This window comes from Pristiophorus japonicus, chromosome 23 (genome assembly GCF_044704955.1).
Source record: "Pristiophorus japonicus isolate sPriJap1 chromosome 23, sPriJap1.hap1, whole genome shotgun sequence".
NCBI lineage: Eukaryota > Metazoa > Chordata > Chondrichthyes > Pristiophoridae > Pristiophorus > Pristiophorus japonicus.
In genome coordinates this window covers 60044374-60052728 of record NC_091999.1, presented here as the reverse complement: position 1 = coordinate 60052728, position 8355 = coordinate 60044374, and the positions used below count along the sequence as shown (strand labels likewise).

The following is an 8355-nucleotide window of genomic DNA, read 5'->3' as shown; positions in this document are numbered from 1 at the left end:
TTTGTCAAACATGCCTTCCCTTCATAAACCCATGCTGACTCTGCCTGACCGAATTTTGCTTTTCCAATTATCCTGCTACTGCTTCTTTAATAATGGACTCCAACATTTTCCCAACCACAGATGTTCAGCTAACTGGTCTCGCGTTTCCTGCTTTTTGTCTGCCTCCTTTTTTAAATAAGGGGCATTACATTTGCAGTTTTCCAATTGCTGGGACCTCCCCAGAATCCAGGGAGTTTTGGTAAATTACAACCAATGCATCCACTATCCCTGCTCCTACTTCTCAAGACCCTAGGATGAAAGCCATCAGGTCCAGGGGATTTATCTGCTTTTCGTCCCATTATCTTACTGAGTACCACCTTCTTAGTGATTGTGTTAAGTTCCTCCCCCCTGTAGCCCCTTGACTGTCCACTGTTGGGATATTGTTAGTGTCCTCTACCGTAAAGACTGAGAGAAAATATTTGTTCAGAGTTTCTGCCATCTCCATGTTCCCCATTACTAATTCCCTGATCTCGTCCTCTAAGGGACCAACATTTACTTTAGCCACTCTTTTCCTTTTTATAGAAACTCTTGCTATCTGATTTTATATTTTGTGCTAGTTTACTTTCATAGTCTATCTTCCATTTCTTAATCATTTTTTTAGTCATTCTTTGATGGCTTTTAAAAGCTTCCCAGTCTTCTGTCCTCCCACTAGTTTTGGCCACTTTGTTTTCCCTTGTTTTTAATTGGATAGCGTCCTTTATTTCTTTAGTTAGCCATGGCTGGCTAGCTTTTCTTTTACACCCTTTCCTCCTCACTGGAATATATTTTTCTGGAGAGTTGTGCAATATCTCCTTAAATGTACACCACTGTTCATCAACTGTCCTACACTTTAATCTATTTTCCCAGTCCACTTTACCCAACTCTGCCCTCATACCTACATAGTCTCCTTTATTTAAGATTAGTGCGCTGGTTAGAGATCTAACTTTCTCACCCTCCATCTGAATTTCAAATTCAGATCATGCTATGATCACTCATTCCAAGGGATCCTTTACAAGGAGATTGTTTATTAATCCTGTCTCATTGCACAGAACCAGATCTAAGATAGCCTGCCCCCTGGTTGGTTCCGTTACATACTGCTGAAGGAAGCCGTCCCTTATGCACTCTATGAACTCCTTGTCAAGGCTACCCTGACCAATTTGATTTGTACAAGCAATATGGAGATTAAAATCACCCATGATTATTGCTATTCCCTTTTTACAAGCCCCCACTATTTCCTGGTTTATGCGCTGACCAACAGAGTAGCTATTGTTACGGGGCCTATAGACTACACCCACCTGTGACTTTTTCCGCTTATTGTTCCTTATCTCCACCCAAACCGTTTCAACATCCTGATCATTTGAGCCAATATCATTTCTTACTATTGCAGTGATTCCATCCTTTATCAATAGAGCTACCCCACCTCCTTTTCCTTTCTGTCTGTCCTTCCGGATTGTCCAGTACCCCTGAATATTTAATTCCCAGACCTGGTCACCTTGCAACCACGTCTCTGTAATGCCTATCAGATCATACCCATTTGTATCTATTTGTGTCGTCAACTCATCTATTTTGTTACAAATGCTACGTGCATTTAGACAAAGTGCCTTTCAGTTTGTTTTTTTACATTTTTTTCCTGCTTGTTTCCTCTCTCCTTCAAACTCACTTTCTTTATTTTTGCTTTTTAATTCTAGCTTTTCTCCCCTCCCTACTGAATCTATTTTCAGGTTTCCACCCCCCGCCAAGCTAGTTTAAACTCTCCCCAACAGCACTAGCAAACCCCTCCGCGCGAGGATATTGGTCCCGGCTCTGTTGAGGTGCAACCGGTCCGACTTGTACCGTTCCCACCTCCCCCAGAAGTGGTCCCAGTGCCTCAGGAAATTAACGCCCTCCCGCCTGCACCATCTCTACAGCCAGGTATTCATCTGCTCTATCAACCAAGCTCGTGACATTGGGAGGAATCCAGAGATTACTAGCTATGAGGTCCTGCTTTTTAATCTCTATCCAAACTCCCTAAACTCTGCGTGCTGGAGAGGGGAGGGAGGGGAACCAGTGAGTGTGGAATTGAACACAGCCAGAGTCTGCACCTTCAGGGGAGGGGAACCTGTGAGTGTGAGTATATTCAGAGCAGAGATAGAAAGACACTAAAGGAATCGAGGGATATGGGGATAGTGCGGGAAAGTGGAGCTGAAGTACAAGATCATCCTGGATCTTATTGAATGGTGCAGAAGGCTCGAGGGGCCGTATGGCCTACTCCTGCTCCTGCTTCTTATGTTCTTAAAGGTTGTGGAAATCTGGAACTCTGTTCCCCATAAAACGGAGGCTGGGGCCCAATTGAAAATTACAAAACTGTGATTGCTAGATGCTTCTTGGGCAAGGGTATTAAGAGTGATGGAACCAAGGCAGGTAGACGGAGATAAGATACTGATCAGTCACGATCTAATTGAATGGTGGAACTATGACTCAGTCACACTGGGTGGTGCCTGTGAGAGATTCGGTAAACCATCACCAACAGTTCTTGACTTCAGGATTTATAAGAACAAAATATACTCGGCACAGGGTTTTGGCTCAACCTTAAACTTGTATGTTTATTGAACTTGCGTTATTCCCCAGTACACAACCTCCCTGAGATTCCGACTGGAATAACACCGAACCCATAATAAAACCCCTCCACAAGGTTACCTGAAACCCAACAGGAAATATCACAGTTTAACACCCTTCCGCGATTCGACTGTGATTATAAAACGACTCGGACAAATTCCCCGACGGTTTGACTGAAACTTATAATCACCCACACAGCTGGTGGTTGTGGTGTGGATTGTAGGCCGGGACCAGGTGAACACCCTGCATCCTCCTTCACTGCACTGCCCTCACTCCGATGTGGTCCTCTTTTTATGGGGCTTCATAATCACAGCATCAAACATATTTCCTGCTGTTCCCCTGTCGACTCTTCCGATGGTTAATAACCTCTTGATCATCAGTGTATTCCACTCCCTGGCCCAGACAGGGGCAAGATCAGCTCTCCTGCTGTGTAGTACAATGCAAACCTTCCTTGGGAACAGATCTGGCTCCACAGTTGAGGAATGTGTGAATGTCCCTCTTCCTTCTTGACAGGGACCAGGGACCATTGAAGGTGTGCATGGCCGGCGTCTGGTGCTATTGTCTGTGTTGATTAGATCGATGGCAGGTGTCCTGTATCATTGTCTCTGAGGATGTCCTTCCAGTCTCTCAATAAGTCATCTTTTTGCTGCAATGTTTGAATGAACCCCTTACTGTATAGCCCACCCTTTGGGTGTTTGTACTGAGGTTTGTTTTTTATTAACCCGTCCCACCGTCCGTAGGTTTTATATTGCATTCGACAATCCATTTTACAGTTGGGGTGAGGGAGGGTGGGGAACAGATCCTACATGCCTTTATCCACTGAGCCATTGGGAGGAGGGTCCGGTGGCCTTGCTGGAAAATGCTCGTGTGAGGCCTCAGGTGACGACAGTGGAAAAGCCAGTCGACACTCACTGTCGAGGTTCACACATGGAGTTTGGGCACATGGGTCACATATTAGAGAGAAACTGATGAGTGTAGAACTGAACCCAGCCAGAGTCAGTACCTTCAGGGGAGGGGAACCAGTGAGTGTAGAACTGAACCCAGCCAATTCAGCACCTTCAGCGGAGGGGAACCAGTGAGTGTAGAACTGAACCCAGCCAGAGTCAGTACCTTCAGGGGAGGGGAACCAGTGAGTGTAGAACTGAACCCAGCCAGAGTCAGCACCTTCAGGGGAGGGGAACCAGTGAGTGTAGAACTGAACCCAGCCAGAGTCAGCACCTTCAGGGGAGGGGAACCAGTGAGTAGAACTGAACCCAGCCAGAGTCAGCACCTTCAGGGGAGGAGAGCCAGTGAGTGTCGAACTGAACCCAGCCAGAGTCAGCACCTTCAGGGGAGGAGAGGGATGGGAACCAGTGAGTGTAGAACTGAACCCAGCCAGAGTCAGCACCTTCAAGGGAGGAAAGGGAGGGGAACCAGTGAGTGTAGAACTGAACCCAGCCAGAGTCAGCACCTTCAGGGGAGGAAAGGGAGGGGAACCAGTGAGTGTAGAACTGAACCCAGCATAGGATATTAAGGGAATCAAGGGATATGGGGACAGTGCAGGAAAATGGAGTTGTGGTTGAAAATCAGCCGTGATCTTATTGAATGTCGGAGCAGGCTCGAGGGGCCGTATGACCTACTCCTGCTCCTAGTTGTTATGTATGTTCTTGTGTTCATTCACGACTGGATGTGGCAGGACTGCAGAGCTTTGATCTGATTCATTGATTGTGGGATTGCTTAGCCCTGTTTATACCATGATGCTCCCACTGCTTAGTATACATGTAGTCCTGTGTTGCAGCTTCCCCAGGCTGCTACCTCATTTCTCGGTACGCCTGGTGCTGCTCCTGGCATGCTCTTCTGCACTCCTAATTGAACCAGACTTGATGGTAATGTTAGAGTGAGGGATATGCCGGACCATGAGGTTACAGATTGTGGTGGAATACAATGCTGCTGCTGCTGATGGCCCACAGCACCCTGAGGGTGCCCCGTTTTCAGCTGCTAGATCTGTTCTGCATCTATCCCGTTTAGCACGGTGATGGTGCCACACAACACATTTGAGAGTGTGTTCGGTGTGACTTTGTCTCCACAATGACTGTGTGCGGTGGTCACTGCTACCAATGCTGTCATAGACAGAGGCAGCTCCATGTGGGACAGGCTGGATGTACCTGATGGTCTTTACCTGTCCGTCATTGTTCGTATCTGCGACAGGTAGATTGGTGAGGACCAGGTCAAGTAGGTTTTTTCCTCGTGTTGGTTCTCTCACCATCTGCTGCAGGCCCAGTCTGGCAGTTATGTACTTCAGGACTCGGCCAGCTCAGTCAGTAGTGGTACTACCGAGTCACTCTTGGTGATGGACATTGAAGTTCCCCACCCAGAGTACATTCTGTGCCCTTGCTACCCTCAGTGCTTCTTCCAAGCATAAACCAGTGTGAGTAATAGAATAGATTAGATTATAATGTGAGATGTTTATACCTATAATGGTGAAACTATAAGAACTAACAGCAGGCAGGGTAGTTTAGGCATAATGAGAAAATTACTGAAGAAAAGTAAGTGCTGGGAACCAGGGAAAGTGTCCTTGTAAATCATAGATTAGAGAAGTTCCAGCTGTCTTTTCCTCACTTCCTGCCCAAACCCAGCAGAGAAGACAAAGAAGAGTTCGGTGCCAGAGGTGGATCAGTGCAGGGTATAAAAGTGAGGGGATACTGATGTAAGTGGGCAGTGGGGACTGGAGACACCGGAGATCAAGCTCAGGGCGCCCGAGGTTCCATCCAGCGGGCTGACCTGGTGTCAGTTACTGTGGACACACGGGACTTACATCTTTACTCTGATTGGTGGATCAGTATAAAATACGGTGGGTGACGGAGAAACTGCTCATCTTATATTTCTTATTAAGGTATTAAAGTTGCTAACACTGGACTCTGGAACTTGCTCATTAATAAGACAAGGGATTGGCTCGACCTTTACTTCCACAAATCTCTCTACCCCTCCACTCCTTTTAAAATGTTACCATTTAATGTACATTTCCTCCATTTTGCTTCCAAAATGTTTTGCATCAGATTTCTCTGCACTAAATTTCATCTGCCATCCATCCAGCCCATTTACAAACCTGTGTATTCAGACTGAGCTCACTTACAGTCCTCTGCACAGAGCCCCACGCTCCCCATTTTTGCGTTATCTGGAGATTTTGATCATACTGCAGGTCTGATCACCGATTTTTAAAATTATTTATTTATTATTATTTATTGTCCCTCTGGCCCCAATCTCGATAGCATGACAAAATAAAATTCACTTCCCCCAGTTTGGACTTTCAATTATTGGAACAAATTCTGAGGGACAGGATACATCTTCATTCAGAAAGACCGGGATTAATCAGGGACATTCAGTACGGATTTGTTAATGGAAGGTTGTGTCTGACTAACCTGATTGCATTTTTTGAGGAGGTCGCATGGAGGGTCGATGACGGTGTTGTGTTTGACGTTGTGTATATGGATTTTAACAAGGCTTTTGATAAGATCCCACATGACAGACTGGTTATGAAAGTAATAGCCCATGGGATACAAGGCAAAGTGGCAACTTGGATCCAAAATTGGCTGAGGTAGGAAGCAAAGGTTAATGGTCAATGGGTGTTTTTGTGACTGGAAGGATGTTTCTGGGATACATTAATGATTTAGACTTGAATGTAATGGGTATGACTACGAAGTTTGCAGATGATATGAAAATTGGCCGTGTGGTTGATAATGAAGAAGAAAGCTGTAGACTGCAGGAAGGTATCGATGGACCTGTCAGGTGGGCAGAGCAGGGGCAAATGGAATTCAATCCGCAGGAATGTGAGGTAATGCATTTGGTGAGGGCTAACAAGGAAAGAGAATACACAATAGATGGTAGGACACTGAGAAGTGTAGAGGAACAGAGGGACCTTGGCGTGCTTGAGTTTTTTCTGAGTAACGTTTAGAAAGGCAGGGACACAGTAGTCGTGGCCGAGTGGTTAAGGCGATGGACTAGAAATCCATGGGGTTATCCCGCGCAGGTTCGAATCCTGTCGACTACGCTTCTCAGCATTTTTCATTCCATTTCACAATTTAACCGGTTCTCTGCCAAACTGATCCTGAGATAGATGGAATAACGTCCCACACCTTTCAACACTGACATTTTTTTCTCATTTTTTTAATCTGCAATATTCGCGATACTTCCGGATAAGAAAATGGAAAAATCAGTCAAAGTTGCGACAGTGATTCAGCCTGTCTATCCCTCGAGATGTCTCAGGGATCTGTGCATGTCCGTTGGTGCGTGCAAATTTTTGGTTATGTGTGTGTGTGTGTCTCTGTGTCTGTCTATCTCTATATATGTCTCTGTGTATGTGCAACTGTCTGTGCAAATCATCACCATGAATTTGGTATGTCCTGGAACTTATAAAAAAGACTGAGGGAAAATAATACGGTTGTGATCTTTTGTATCGGCTTTTGTTCAGTGGCAGCATTCTCGACTGAATCTGGAGTTTGTGTGTTCAAGTCACACTCCTGAGACTTGAGCATATAATCTTGGCTAACACTCTAGTGCACCACTTGGGGAATTTTGCATTGTTGAAGCTTTCACTTTCGGATGAAATGTTAAAGTGAAGCTCCGTCTGTACCCTCGGGTGGATATGAAAGGTCCCAGAGCATTATTCGAAAAAGAATAGGAGAGTTGCCCCCGTGCCTATATTACTAAAAATGTTCGTAAATGCTCACTGAAAGCTGATGTGCATGTGTTTGTATGTGGGGTTGGGGTTGAAGCCCAGTTTCTCACAGAGACAGAATCCTGGTTCTCACAGAAACAGCATAGCCGAGTGGTTGAGGTGTTGGCCTTAAAACTCAATGGGTTTGTCCCGCGTGGGTTCGTACCCCACTCCTGATGTCTCTTTAATTTAACGCGTATTTCCTCCCATTCTGATCAGTGAGACCGTATTTTCATCCGTTGAATCAGCAATTTTCTGTAACAATGTGACACTCTGAACCGATAATGAAATGAAATTGTGAAATGTATCTGTGTCGCTCGGTCTCTGCCTCTCTCTCTCTCTTCAGATAGGTTTGCATGCTTGATCCTTTGTCTCTCTCAGTCTGACTCACTCTGTCTGTCCCTGTTTCTCTGTTTGTTTGTCTCAGTCTCTCAATCTGTCTCTTTCTCACGGTGCCCACGTCTGTTCCAATGGGATTCTCTCAGACTCTTTGTCTGACTGGCTCTCTCTTTCCCATCATTTTGGTCTGTCCATGTCTTTGCCTGTCTCTGTTAGTCCCTGCCTGTAAGCTGAGAAGTATTTCCATCATTTTCTGTTTTAGTCTCTATCTCTCTCTCTGTCTGTTCCTCTCCTTGTCACTGTCTTTATCATTTTCTTTCTCTCACTCTTACCCTCTCTCTCTTAATAGATCACATACACACATCTCTGTATATGTATGCATTTGAGTCTTTTTCTCACTACGTCTGCCTCTCCTTCTCAGTCTCTCACTTTCTGACTCTTATTGTCTCTATCTCGCTGTCTGTCTCCCTGCTTGTCGGTTTGTCTCTGTCTCTCAATGTGTCTGTCGACTTCTCCTGGTGTCCAGTTCTGTGCACAGCTCGATTCCTGCTCTGACAGAGCTGCTACCTGTAAGTTCCTCGTTAGTATAGTGGTGAATATCCCCGCTTGTCATGCGGGAGACCGGGGTTCAATTCCCCGACTGGAAGCCAGGTGTTTCAAAATGTAGAATTTTACTTCTGTTTCTTGGTAGAGATTCATATTAAAAAGTT

At 45.4% G+C, this 8355-nt stretch overlaps 1 non-coding gene across 1 annotated transcript; it reads left to right on the top strand.

Moving 5' to 3' along the window:
* Positions 1–6559: 6559 nt before the first annotated feature.
* trnas-aga (transfer RNA serine (anticodon AGA)) lies at positions 6560–6640 on the top strand. Its single transcript has one exon. It is a non-coding gene; the product is annotated as a tRNA-Ser (tRNA).
* Positions 6641–8355: the final 1715 nt, after the last annotated feature.